The sequence below is a fragment of the Arachis duranensis genome, chromosome 2 (assembly GCF_000817695.3).
Source record: "Arachis duranensis cultivar V14167 chromosome 2, aradu.V14167.gnm2.J7QH, whole genome shotgun sequence".
In the NCBI taxonomy this organism is placed as follows: domain Eukaryota; kingdom Viridiplantae; phylum Streptophyta; class Magnoliopsida; order Fabales; family Fabaceae; genus Arachis; species Arachis duranensis.
This window is the reverse complement of record NC_029773.3, coordinates 54,847,183-54,861,310: the sequence shown is the minus strand read 5'-3', so window position 1 is coordinate 54,861,310 and position 14,128 is coordinate 54,847,183. Positions and strand designations below refer to the sequence as shown.

At 33.5% G+C, this 14,128-nt stretch overlaps 1 long non-coding RNA gene and 1 pseudogene across 1 annotated transcript; both read left to right on the top strand.

Moving 5' to 3' along the window:
• The first annotated feature begins 7,066 nt into the window (after window positions 1-7,066).
• Window positions 7,067-10,439, top strand: LOC127744798 (uncharacterized). The gene is made up of 3 exons (XR_008005877.1): window positions 7,067-7,306; window positions 8,493-8,802; window positions 8,985-10,439. It is a non-coding gene; the product is annotated as an uncharacterized LOC127744798 (long non-coding RNA).
• A 160-nt stretch (window positions 10,440-10,599) lies between these two features.
• Window positions 10,600-12,700, top strand: LOC107474377 (cyclin-D3-3-like; annotated as a pseudogene).
• Window positions 12,701-14,128: the final 1,428 nt, after the last annotated feature.

The following is a 14,128-nucleotide window of genomic DNA, read 5'->3' as shown; positions in this document are numbered from 1 at the left end:
TTTCAATTTCTGTTTGAGTTCTCATTACTCCCAATTTAATTTCTGCTTTATTAATTGTGGCAATTCAATTTTTCTTTGTTTAGATTCTGCAATCCCAGTCCTCAATTCCCTTTTACATTCAAGCAATTTATATTTCTTGCCATTTAAGCTACTGCAATTTACATTTCTTGCACTTTAAGTTTCAGTCATTTACTTTCTTGTTCTTTAAGATTCAGTCTATTTTACTTAATTTACTGCAATTTCCCCTCTCCCTTTACATTCCAAGCAATTTATCTTCTGTTAAATTCAACCCACTCAACCAAAACTTGATTCGCTTGACTAAATCAACCACTAAACTAAAATTGCTCAATCCTTCAATCCCTGTGGGATCGACCTCACTCATGTGAGTTATTATTACTTGATGCGACCCGGTACACTTGCCGGTGAGTTTTGTGTTGGATCGTTTTCCACACATCAATGGCAAGCATGGTCCATAAAGCTTTAAAAAAAGCTCAAAAAGGGTCATTCAGTAAGCTCATGATCTAATTTCATTATTCTCAATGTTAATTCATCAAATAGGTGACTTATATAAGAAAAATCAATCATAACAAACATCACCTAACAAAAAAAATGCATCAACTAAGAACAAATTGCCTAACTATAGATAATGAAATCAAATTATATGGTGATCAAACATGCAATTTAGAAATCCAAAAGCATTCTCAAAGGCAATATTATGAGTACTTGGTATGCACAAAATTAAACATAAAGAACTTGATACCAAGCAACAGTTTATAACCTCAATAAAAATATCTAACAATAAACAGCAATAACAATATCAATAATTAAGGAGCAATATCTCAACATAATCAATAAATAAACTCAATTATCCAATACTTAGCACCAAAACGGAAAATAAACTAACTAACTAAACAAATAAATAAATAACTAACTAACTAACTAACTAAGGGTGAGCATCGTCGGTGAAGTATAGTGGTGAATGGTGGTTGGAGGAGGGAAAGAAGAGAGGAGAAGAGAAAAGAAGGAAAGAAATAGAGAGAAGAGAAGAAGAGAAGTACAGTGGTGAGAAGACAAGGGCGTGCGTACGCACAGATATGTGTTCGTACGCACACTAGATGAAACAGGGAGGTGTGCGTCCGCACAGGGCGTGTGAACACTCCAAGCAGAAGAGGAATTAAGAAGTGTGCGCGCACACTGTAAAGAAATTGAGGGTGAGCGAACGCATAAGTGTGTGCGAGCGCTCTGAATAGAGAGGGGATCAAGAGGTATGCGTACGTACCAGTGTGTGCGCACGCACAGAACACTCTCTTCTTCTTTTTTTCTAGAAAAATGAAGCGTCAAAATTGCAGTTATCTCGCCCTCTGTGCGTACGAACACGGATCCGTGCGTGTGCCCAAGAGGCCAAAAGAGGAGGGTGCGGACGCACAAGGTGTGCTAACGCTCCCAGCAGAAGGGGCACAAGCTGGTGTGCACACGCATAGTGGGGTGCGCACGCACAGAACGCAAAAATGGGGGGTTTTGTGCGTACACACAGGTGTGTGCGTACGCACATGCTCTGTTTTTCTCAAAAAATTTTAGTGTTTTAAGGCACCAAACATGACATCCAAAATAGCATTTTCAACCCCAAAACTTATTCTACCCTAAAACTACAAGATCAACACAAAATTTCTACCAAACTAAGCTAACTAAAAGAAGCAAAAATAAAACAAACAAGTGCTCAAAGAGAGGGAGAGTTAGAAATATGTTACCAAACACTATTATTTAATGTCTTTAAGTTAGACAATATGGAGAGCCCTTGCTATGGTGGCTTGTGCTTGACTTTCCCACCAATGCTAGAATGTCCAATGTCCTCCGGGATCCCAATTCTAATCATCAACAAAAACAAAAGAGAACCAAAGAGCAAGCTATTTACATATTAATATATATAATAGCCAACAACAACACCATTGCAACTCCCCGGCAATGGTGCCAAATTTGACAATGCCCAAAATTATGGGTTTGGATTTTCACACTAAAAGTAGAATTTGTCCGTTGCAAGTATAGTACAAACCCAACAATTGAGCATCAATCAAATGTAACATTCAAATCAATTATAAACAGAGATCAAGAGTAATTCAACCTTGGGTCGTTTTCCCTAGGAGTTACAATTAAGTATCTATTATTGGCTATGGAGAAATGGGGGTTGGATGGTAGCAAGAGTGCAAGCAATGTAAATATCAAGAAATAAACAAGCATGCAAGGAATTAAAAAGGAAAGCAATTAAAAATAATGAAAAAAGAAATTTAAATACTAAAAGGAGCTCTTGGTGAAAATTGGGTAATTAAGGATTCCTATCCTAGTTGTGGACCACAAACGTGGCAATTGTGTGAAATTAATCCCAATTAGTCAATCCTACTTGAGAATTAGTCAAGAGGGCATAATTGATTCCAATCCCTAAGTCCTAAGTCAACACTAGTGGGTCACTTAGAGTCAAGGGAAACCAAACCAATTAACAATCCTCACACAATGCGGAATGGACATCCACAACTCAATTTCACCCAAACACCAAATTTCTCAACCAAGAGTGTAAAAACTAAACATGCAAGAAATTAAACATCAAAGCAATAAAAGTCAAAGCAAGGAAAATTAAAGTGCAAGAAATCTCTTGGTAAGTTATTGAGAGTCAAGGCTACCTATCCTAGACATTGACCACAAACATATGACGATTATGAAGAGTTAATCTTATTCAGTCAACCCTAACATCGAGGATAAGTCAAATAGATATAGTTGATTTCAATCCATAAGTCCTATGTCAACACTAAGGGTCACATAGAGTCAATGGAAACCAAATCAACTAACTACTCTAATGTATCAAACAAGAATGGACATCAACGACTCAATGATCACCAAAGTCAACAATTTCAAGCCAAGAGTGAAGAAAAACTAAGTGAAAACTAAGCCAAGCATTTTATCAAACACTTAGTGTGCATGAAAATAAAATAATATTAAATTACATAGAAAATAAAATCTAACTACCACAAGTAAGAAAATAATAACAATAACTAAAGAAAGCAATAAATGAACATGAAACATAAATTGCATTAAATGTAAATTAAAATAACAAAGTGTCATAAATATAAAGGAACAAAAGAAATGAAATAACAAAATAGAAGGAAAGAACAAAGATGCAATAAAAATAAATGACAAGAAAAAGTAAATGAAAATAAGAATTAAAAGTAGAAATTGCAAGAAATTAGACTGAGAAACCCTAATTCTAGAGAGAGGGGGAGCTTCTCTCTCTAGAAACTAAGAGAAAACATCATAAAAGCTAAACCTAATTGCCCCCCTTGCTTCCACTTGAATTGGGGTTGAAATAGCTTCAGAAATGAGTTGGACTGGGTTTTGGAGGCCCAGAATTCGCCCCCAGCGATTTGCATTAATGAGCACACGTGCATGCAGTCGTGCGTACACACGACCTACAGTGCGTACGCTCAGTTGCGTGAAATTCCCATTATGCGTACACACGACATTTGGTGTGTACGCATCTTTGCAGCAGCTTCCAAACTCCATTTTCTTCATGATTTCTCCCCTTTTGGATGCTCTTTCTTCACTTCTTCAACCCAAACTGGTCTTGAAAACCTGATATCACTTGACAAATACATCAAGACACCAAATGGGATTAAAGTGAATAAAATCTAGCAATGAAAAGGTCTAAAGAGCATGTTTTCACTTCAAGCACAAATAAGTGTAGGAAAAGTTGATAAAATCCACCCAATTAGAGCAAATAAATACCATGAAATGTGGATTTATCACTTTGTCTCGGAACTCCTCCAATGTCTTCGGTTTCGCCACAACGATAGCTTCCTGGAATTTTCCAGGTCGAAGGCCACTTTTTATGGCATGCAGCTGGACTTTTGGGTTAAGGTCGAGGATTTCCATGGCCGCCGTTGTGAAACACGTCATGTAATGCTTCAGACTTTCATGCTGCCCTTGTTTGATTGTGTTGAGATAATCCGAATCTCACATAGATTTTAGATGCTACAAAATGGTTGATGAACATCTTGGCGAATTCGTCAAAGCTGGTTATGGACCCTACAAGCAAATTAGAAAACCATAGTAAGGTAGCTCCATATAAAAATGTAGGAAAAGATCGACATAGAATAGGATCGGAGTCACTATTCAAGAACATCATAGACTCAAATTTCGTGACATGAACTTTAGGATCCCCGATCCCCGATCCCCTTATACGGCGTTAAGGTCATTGGGAGCGTAAAGTTCTTGGGCATTTTGAAATTCATTATCTTCTCGAAAAACGGGTTGGTTCGCCGTCTTCTGATTTTTGGGGGTGTCTTCCCTGGCTTTGCGTTGGATTTTGACTGATATTCTTTGTGTTGATCAGCGTTCGTCTTCTTGCTATTGACCTTCCGATCTCTGTTATTTTGCATTGCTTCTAATAATTCGGCCATCTGCCAGTTTTCCGCTTGGAGAGCGGCGTTGGCAGCCAGGAGATCGGCGTTAGCTTAATGGGGTTGCTAGGTCTCTGAATAATTAGTCATGTTTCCTTTTCTACAAAGAAAAAGAGATACAGAGCAGATATGGGTGAGTTAGAATAATTATAACTTCGGGGCGGGGTGAAATTACCTTCCGGTCCCACGGTGGGCGCCAAATGTTCTTACAAGGATACTTTGTCTGATCTATACGTTGGCTCTCTGTTAACCTCGCTATGTCTGGTAGCTTTAGCTGAGTTGACGATATCCTTGTGAACCTGACCCGAGCGTGGTATCTGCAAAAGGGACTCCGACACCCAAGTCAGTAAGGAAATAAAATAAATAAAGAGTGTATATGATTGGGAATATAGATCCGAAGCATGTTGTTTTTGGGACGAAGTATTTCTGTCTTATGTGTTTCAATTGATGCCTTCACCCGTTTTATAGTTTGGTTTGTAGCTTAATGGTCAGTTTCTTCCGAGATTTTGGTGAGTGAACTGTTGGGATGGCGGTTTCGTCTGAGATTTTAGGTGTACAGTACATATATATTTTTTAATTATTTTATTTTAATACATTGTCAATGTAAAGTAATTTTATACGTATATTCAATTATATATGTAATATCACGTCAGTAAGAAAAATTATCTTTCACATTGACTGTATAAATAGTCATCTAAAAGAATAAATATAATTATACAATTGTATACGTTTTACTGTTAGCACATTAAAATTAAATTCATATTTTAATATTAATAAATGATGATTATTTTGTTGCTTAAGTATAATCTAAATTGATGTTATGCTCTATATACATGTGCGATATTCTCATATATGTTAAACTTTTCTACTTGTGATATATATATATAAAAAAAAATTAAACGACCTTAATAATTTTTTTAAAAGATAACGAGGTTCCTTAATAAAAAATATTTTTTTTAACTTTTGACTTTTATTTTTGTAAAGTTGATTAGTTTCACTATTAATATTTTCTCTTTGTATTAATAGAATAAAACTATATGATATGTTAAATTGTTGATTTATTCATTTAAAACTAACTAGAATTCATAGATTTTTTTTATTAGGTGTCTCATTGTGTTTTAGGTAATTGTTAGATTCGTTTAGTTATTTTTAATATTTTTTGTTACCTTTTTAAAATATATTGGCTAAATTGCTTGTAAAATTGAGAAATGTTAGTAAATTTTAAATAATTTTTATTTATAAAAAAATAAATAAACGACATATTAGTAACTAACGTATCATATAAGCATGTTTTAGAGAGAGATTATTAAAGTAGCGGCTAATTGGTCTCACAATGTTAAACAGCAAAGGCCGAAATGAATATTTGTTTTTCAAGAAATCTCATAGTTCTTTAAAAAAATTATTTAATTCTATATGTTAGATTAAAATTTAGATAATAAATAATAAGTAATAAATAATAAATATAATTTGTAAAATTTCATCAATTTGTTTTAATACTGTATTCAGTTTTTAAAGTATTAGAGAATGTTTTTCTAGGAAATTTGTAGCAAACTATAAACGTACATAAGACTTAAAAAGAATCAACATAATGTTAGAATATTTCAAAATAAGATTTTAAATTGTCTATCCACATCACAAGATACAGAAAGTTAATTCTTGCCTTCGAGTGCAAGATGGAATGATTCTCTTAATTATTAAAAAAAAATTAAGAGTATAAAGTATAATTTTTAGTATTTTATTGTTCTTTTTTTTATATTTATTTTTTGTCTCACTTATAAAGTTAGTGATAGAAGATCACACTTTACTTTCTCAATTATTAAAAAAATTAAAAAGATCTATTTTCGAGTATAAGATACACGTCACTTTGAGATCACAGAAAAAGCATTTAAATTAATGGGTATATTTTGGCGGATATATTTTGATTTTAAAACATATTTTCAACAGGTTAGAATCTTTGAAATGAAAATTTTCTCACTTTAGTGCTGCAAGTACAGAACAATTGATCAAATTTGCTAAAATCATTATACAAAACAAAAAGAACTACTTGTATTTCTTGCACATTTTAAGGAATTAAACTCACAACGAAAGAAGAGAAGGTTTTCAACATTGCTTTATCAAGCCCACACTGTATATAAATAAAAATCAATGAATGAAATGAAACGAATTGCTACTCATTTTTTCTGAAGTGTTTATCTAAAGTTCTTTCTCTTTTTTCATTTTTTTTTGTAAAGTATTCATGCTTCAGAAGAGTCGCTATAAATAATTTGTTATCAATGTTAACATTACTAGAAAATTAGTTATTACAGACGGATATTTTCGACGAATTTTATCCCACAGAAATACAGACAGAATTTTAGAGAAAATTTTTGTCGAAAAACAAAAAAATGAATTAGCATAAATTACAAACAGAAAAAAGAATCCGTCGATAATTCTATCAAAAAAATTAATTTTTTTTTCGTAAAAAATAATTACAGATAAAAAATCTATCTGTAATTAAATAGATAAAATACTACATTTTATTAAATTATTACAGACAAAAAATTCGTCTGTAATTTAAAATTTTCGGTCGGTAATTTTGAGTTAAACCTAACTCTCCCTCTAATTTTGAGTTAAACCTAACGATCCACACTCCAAATGAGAGCTTATCAGGCATCTTCCTCTCTATTCACGCTCCAAACCTTTTTCCTCAGCGCCTTCATCCACCGCATTCTTCCATCATCAACACCTTTGGGACTTCCATCACTCTCGTCGTCGTCAATCATCGCTGTTCCTGTCCTGTCCCTTCTCTTCCCCTCTTTTACGAGGATAAACCATAATTCTCCTTCAATGACTTTTTCTTCTCTTCAAACTTAACACCGATTGTGAGTATTTGAATTTTCTACTATATTTTCTTCCAGTTTTTGATATAATGAAATTCCATTATTACAATATAACTTTCATGTTGTATTAGTTTAATTGTTGCTTAATTTCATTTTCAATTTGGAATTAAGCTAGTGTTTGCCTTTAATTTTGTGATTTATTTGATTGCTATGATGAATTTTTTATTTAATCAAAGCATTTGAAATGATGCACGTAAGATGTTTGATGAAAAGTCTCAGAAACGGGATATTGATTTGGAATGACATATTTGAAAATGGTTGGTATATGAGTGTAAGAAAAGTGTGTGGAAAAAAAGTGGAAAAGAGGAAGAGGAATATGCCCCACTACTGATCAAGTTTACATTGAAGAAAATAATAAGCAATAGATTAGTATATTATTAGAATTTAGGCTATTTATGTTTACGACTTCATGCCTTTAGATTATATTCTCTTCTCCTGAATTTATGCTTGCTTAGTGTTTATTACTTATGCATAACTGTTGGACTATATATAAACATGTACACCTTTATTTATTTATTTAGTTTTAATGTGGTGTACCTTTCTTTGTTTTTGTCAACAGGAATGTACTCTTTTATTTTTCATTCTTGTATTGTTTCAGTCCACATCTTTTGTTCTTTTTCTTCTTGTTCCTTTTCTTATTATAATCAATCTAGATTTTCAATTATATATAATTAAATAATAATTTTCAAATATATATACATAATTTATGCATTCGGTTATATTTTCATTTCTTAATTTAGTTTGTGTTTGTGCAGTAAACTGATTACAAATAGAATCTCTAGTCATGCTAGATGTGTTTTGACACAATTAATAAATTTTGAGTAATTTTGACACACTTAATAAGTTTTGAGTAATTTGAGGAACATAGAGAAGATTAAGTAATTTATATTGGACATTATTTTTATCAATTAAGCAAGAAACTCCAGAATTTTAAATAGAAATACATGTGCTAGTTTTGTCACATTTACCGACATTTTCAGCAAGGCAAGTTTGAGATTCACCAATCTATATATATAAAGCTCATTTAAGTAAAATTCAAGTGCACAAGTATTCAAATTGAAGTTGGAACATGGACGTGTAGCACTAAACTTTGCATGCTGTTGTTTGTATTTGTGTTGCATTATTTGGTATCTCTGTACGATTCATCTTCTTTTGGTTTTTGTAACAGAGACTGGCAGTGAGGATGATGGCCTTTTGGATTTGAGTGAAGATGATTTTTTCCTCGCTGGGAGTTCTAGTGATGAAGCAGATGCAGATGATGAATGGACAGACAAAAGTATGACGTGGGTAGAGATGTTTTACAACTTAAGCAGTTATTATATTATGAAAATTCATATACTCGCAGCAAGGTAAACGATGTTAAGAAGAGCAACTGGAGTATACCTGTTTGTGATGCTAGTATGGTCAAATTGAAGCCAGTAAATGGGTGTCAATGAGTGGTCAAATTGTTGATGCTAGTATGGTCAAATTGAAGCAAGGTAAACGATGTTAAGAAGAGCAACTTAGTTACAGGAGTTTATTAGTAGTAGGTATTAGCCGTTAGTACTGATGCTTTTCTATAAATATATATAGTGTTAGCCCCCTGTTTCAATATACATATTACTCCATCTGTTTCTGCTCTTTCACTTATTATTCTCTCCATTCTTGTTCTTGCTGTGAGATTCACTAATTAACAAACAAGAACATGGAGTGGTGGGTGTCAATGCCAAAGGTGGAGTTGCATGCTCATCTCAATGGATCCATTCACTAATTAACAAACAAGAACATGGTAACATTTTTAATTTAATCACACTTTTTTTTAATTTATTTTAATAATTTAATTTAATAATTTTTAATAATTTTTAATTTAATTTAATTTAATCACACTATTTTAATTTTAATCACACATGCCAAAGGTGTCAATGCTCATTTAATTACGTTGGTAGTGAAGTCTATGCTGGTGATGATGTGGTTACACTGCTTATGCCTTGGTTAAGGAAGCTTATTAAATATTGTTTTGTGCAAGGAAGCTTATTAAATATTGTTTTGTTAGGCACTAAAAACCAGTAACTATGGTTCTGAACCTATGCTTCAAAATTATGGAATTTCTATAAGCACCGGCTTTACTCAAGTGGATGGTCGTGTTCTGCCTTCACCAAGTGTATTTAATATTTCTTTTGTCATTGTGCTCTTGAAACTTGTTTATTGTGTGCTGCCTTGTTGTTCTATTTGAACTTGGTGACCTGAGGTTTTCTTAATTATGACTTGGAAGGTCCCTGAAGAATATAGTACTAAATTTGATGTATCTTCTATTTTAAAGGTATAAAATTCTAATTCTTCCTCATATTAATCATCTAAATGTTAGTAGTTATTAACACATAAGTTTTCTTGTTGAACTGGTGGCAGAGGTGTAGGCCTTTACTAGTTGTTACTAGCTGTGACATTCTCATTTAAACTCTGCATTCTGAATTACAATTCAAAATTGGTCATTAGTTATTGTTCCAAAGAACTCATGACTTATTCTCCAATCAAATACTATCATTTTTATCTCATGTAGAATCTTTCTTTTTTGGTTTCTGTTTTGATTTCCTTACTTTTAGTTTTAAGAGTGAAAAAGGCGACATTGTTGGAAATTGAAACAGAACCAAAATACACTCATGATTTATCATAAACCTCTCTATACATATCATGGTGTAAAGTGCAAGGATGACTATATTTTGTTATGTATATATTGTTCTAAAGGAAAATGTTGATTAAATAGTTCTAACTTTATATATTAGAGATTTGGCGATTGATTAGGTCCAAAAGGTAGGATAATCAGCGATATTTTTGTTAAGTACTTATTTAATTTAATAAAAGTACTGTGTTACAAGATTGAATGAACGTGTGGTGCTAAGTTGGTAAGTTCAATGTTCAATTGAATTTGAATTCTAAGAAAAAAGGTACAGTGTTTCTTTTACTATAGGGTAGTGTTTCTTCTCTGAGACTGATATTCTCTTTTCCAGAAAAAAGAAACTTCTTTTGGAACAGAATGGACCACATGTTGCAAAAATCTCAGTGTCTGTTCACTCAAAATGATCAAAAGATGTACAACGTGGGATAGCAATGCTTGAAAGTGGCTCCAAATTTCCTTACCTTTTGAGTTAAGTTTTCTTCTCTCTAACATTCTTCTCTCCAAATTTTGTTACTTTATTCTAATTATTTGAATGTGTTCTTGTTTGACAGTTGACTGAACAAAAATTTACAAGAAGGGAAGGTATAAGCTTTTCTTGTTGTGCACAACTCCTTTTTTGTAAATGGTTAATGGAATTGACTTCGAGGAGATTAAGGTAGATATTTCCAAAGGTCACCACCTCACTCCTGACTTTACGGGTACTTATCTATCTATCTATCTCTATTTGTTGGTGTCTATTATCTCTGCTCTGCTGATTCAACAAATTTCTATCTAACACGTCTTATTTGTTGGTTGCAATAGTTGGTGTTGTCCGCTCTGCTACTTACATGCGCATTTTGATGTCTTTGCAGAAGTAAACCAGATTCTTGTAAACTCATATAACTCATCTGAGATGAACCAACAAGTTCAAGCTGAAGTAGCAATGCTTTCTGAAACGGTATATGACACTTAAGGAGGTTTTTGAGAGTTTGGATTTAACTGGGTATGAATTATTTTTCTGCTGAATTTGTGTGCATGGAGAAGCTGCAAAAGTTGTTTCGAAGGAACAATTGAGTGCTACTGAAATAGGACAAAGAATTAAGCTATTACAAGAAGATAGGTATTTATTTTACAAAAATGCACTTTGATTCTTTTGCTGGAAAGTGTTATTTATCAGTGATCTTGTTTTATTATGACGGACTCTTTATTTGTGTGCATGATTCTACTTTATAATATTTTATTGATGAATTTTCTAATCCTTTTTTCTATTTATACTTATCTGGATAGGTTCCTCTTGAGCTTCCATTTTCAAAGGGAGAAGCCATGGATGATCCAACTTGCCTCTGTCACTTGCATCTCTTTGGCTGCTAAAGTTGAAGAAACTCAAGTGCCTCTTCTCTTGGACCTTCAAGTACGTGTTTTTTTTTTCTCCTTTATATCAGGTAACACATCATGACGTTTCTAATAATGTGATTATTTGATCATGAATCATCATCAGGTAGAAGATGCAAAATATGTGTTTGAGGCAAAGACTATTCAGAGAATGGAGCTTCTGATTCTGTCCACCTTGAATTGGAAGATGCACTATGTGACCCCACTCTCATTTCTAGATCACATTATAAGGAGGTTGGGACTCAAAACACATCTTCACTAGCAGTTTCTCAAGCGTTGTGAGAATCTTCTTTTCTCTTTGCTATTGGGTAAGAATAATAATTAACAACTAATTAACACTCAATTAGATCTCATTATTTAATGAATGCTTATTATTATTATTATCTATGTTTGATTTTAGATTCAAGATTCATTGGTTGTCTTCCTTCTGTATTGGCCACTATAACAATGCTGAATGTAATAGGCCAGATTCATCACAGCGCTGAGGCAGTGAAATACAAAAAGCATTTTTTTTTGTCTGTCTTCCTTCTATCTTCCTTCTTTCTACGTTTATTTTTTTGGTCTGTCTCTCTCGCTCTTCTCTCTTTCTCTCTATATATATTATATGAAAGTGATGTTCTTGTTCTCTCCTTATTGTTTTGTTAAATTCCTCTGAAGTGGGTTGCCCCATTTCTACTAGTGCATTGTATAGCTTATTGGATGATTGAAAATAGCTTAATTATTCTTAGTTGGGATCTATGGAAATCATTACTCCTTGCATTGTATATTAGAATTGTTCCTAGTCCTAGTCCTAGAAATTGATTTTGCAACTTCTAAAAATTTTTGTTAGAAGTCCATGAATTAAAATATATAGAAGGCCAGATTTTTTATTTTCAACTTTTGAATTGAGAACTAATTTACTAGTTTCATTTCATGGCAAGTTAGTTAATTCATATGGTCCCTTTAAGCTGCTGGAAGCACCCCACAACTGGTGGCAAGAAGCATGAGCACCTGAAATTGCTTCTGTGCAGATTGAATGGAGTGTCAGGGGTGGCTCGTTAAGGAATGTTGATTCTGCTCGTGTTTTGATCTCCAGCACCTTAAAGTATGATGATTCAAAGAAATGGTTAGTACTCTTAGCCTTTTGTAATATTGGGTGCTTGGGTAGAACAATCCAAGATATAGTTTTCTTCAATTATCAATCTAAATAACTTGGTTTTGAAGACTTTGGTTCCTGGTTTTTTACTAAATTGGCTTGTTCTTTATATTAATGCTGCAGTTATGTTTACCTCACAGAGCTGGAAAAGATTGAACAATTGTTCTCATTGGCCTTTTTTTCCATAAAACTTGTTTGTTTGGTCTTTTATTTCTGAGAGTTAATAAATTATATATTGAAATATTTTCATATTGTACTAATCATGATTAGTCCTTATGCATTCAATTGACATAATTTTCATTAGAATGTTGAGTAATGAGTTTCTTGTGCCATAACAAAGTGAATAACTTTCACTATTGACATTTTTTCATGTATTTTTCACTGTTGTGTACTTTTACTGACATGCAGTTGATGAGCGGATAATTTATACGCTTTTTGGCATTATTTTTAGGTAGTTTTTAGTAAGTTCAAGCTACTTTTAGGGATGTTTTCATTAGTTTTTATGTTACATTCACATTTCTGAACTTTACTATGAGTTTGTGTGTTTTTCTGTGATTTCAGGTAATTTCTGGCTGAAATTGAGGGATTTGAGCAAAACTCTGATAGGAGGCTGACAAAAGGACTGCTGATGCTGTTGGAATCTGACCTCCCTGCACTCGAAATGGATTTTCTGGAGCTACAGAACTTTAATTGGCGCGCTCTCAATGGCGTTGCAAGTTGCTCAATATTTAGGAGCTATCATGAAGCTGAATGCCAAGTTGTTTGGTAATGAGACTTGGGAAAGTGAACCTCCCTTGCTCATTAGTGAACTAGATACCTGGATTCAGAAAACTCTACCTCAAAAGAAACAAGATCCTGACAAGTTCTTAATACCTTGTACCATAGGCACCATGACCTTTGAAAAGGCTCTATGTGATCTGGGGTCAGGGATAAATCTTATGCCACTCTCTGTAATGGAGAAGCTGGGGATCATTGAGGTACAACCTGCCTTGTTCTCATTAAAATTGGCAGACAAGTCATTGAGACAAGCTTATGGAATAGTGGAGGACGTGTTAGTAAAGGTTGAAGGCCTTTACATCCCTGCTGATTTTATAATCTTAGACACTAGGAAGGAAGAGGATGAATGCATCATCCTTGGAAGACCTTTCCTAGCCACAGTAGAAACTGTGATAGATGTCAATAGAGGTGAATTAGTCCTTCAATTGAATGGGGACTACCTTGTGTTTAAGGCACATGGCCATCCCTCTGTGACAAAAGAGAGTAAGCATGAGGAGCTTCTCTCAAGTTTGGTGTTAAGACCCCATATCCAAACTCTAAGTTTGGTGTTGGGACTATACAACATTGACCTAATCACCTGTGAGGCTCCATGAGAGCCTACTGTCAAGCTAATGACATTAAAAGAGCGCTTGTTGGGAGGCATTATTTATCTAATTTTTATTTTATTGTTATTTTATGTTTTATTAGGTACATGATCATGAGGAGTCACAAAAAAATCATAAAAATTAAAAATAGAATCAAAAATAGCAGAAGAAAAAAAAAATTCACACCCTGGAGGACGCACAGGCTGGCGTTCAACGCCAGTAAGATGCATCTGGCCGGCGTTCAACGCCAGAACAGAGCATCATTCTGGCGCTGAACGCCAGAA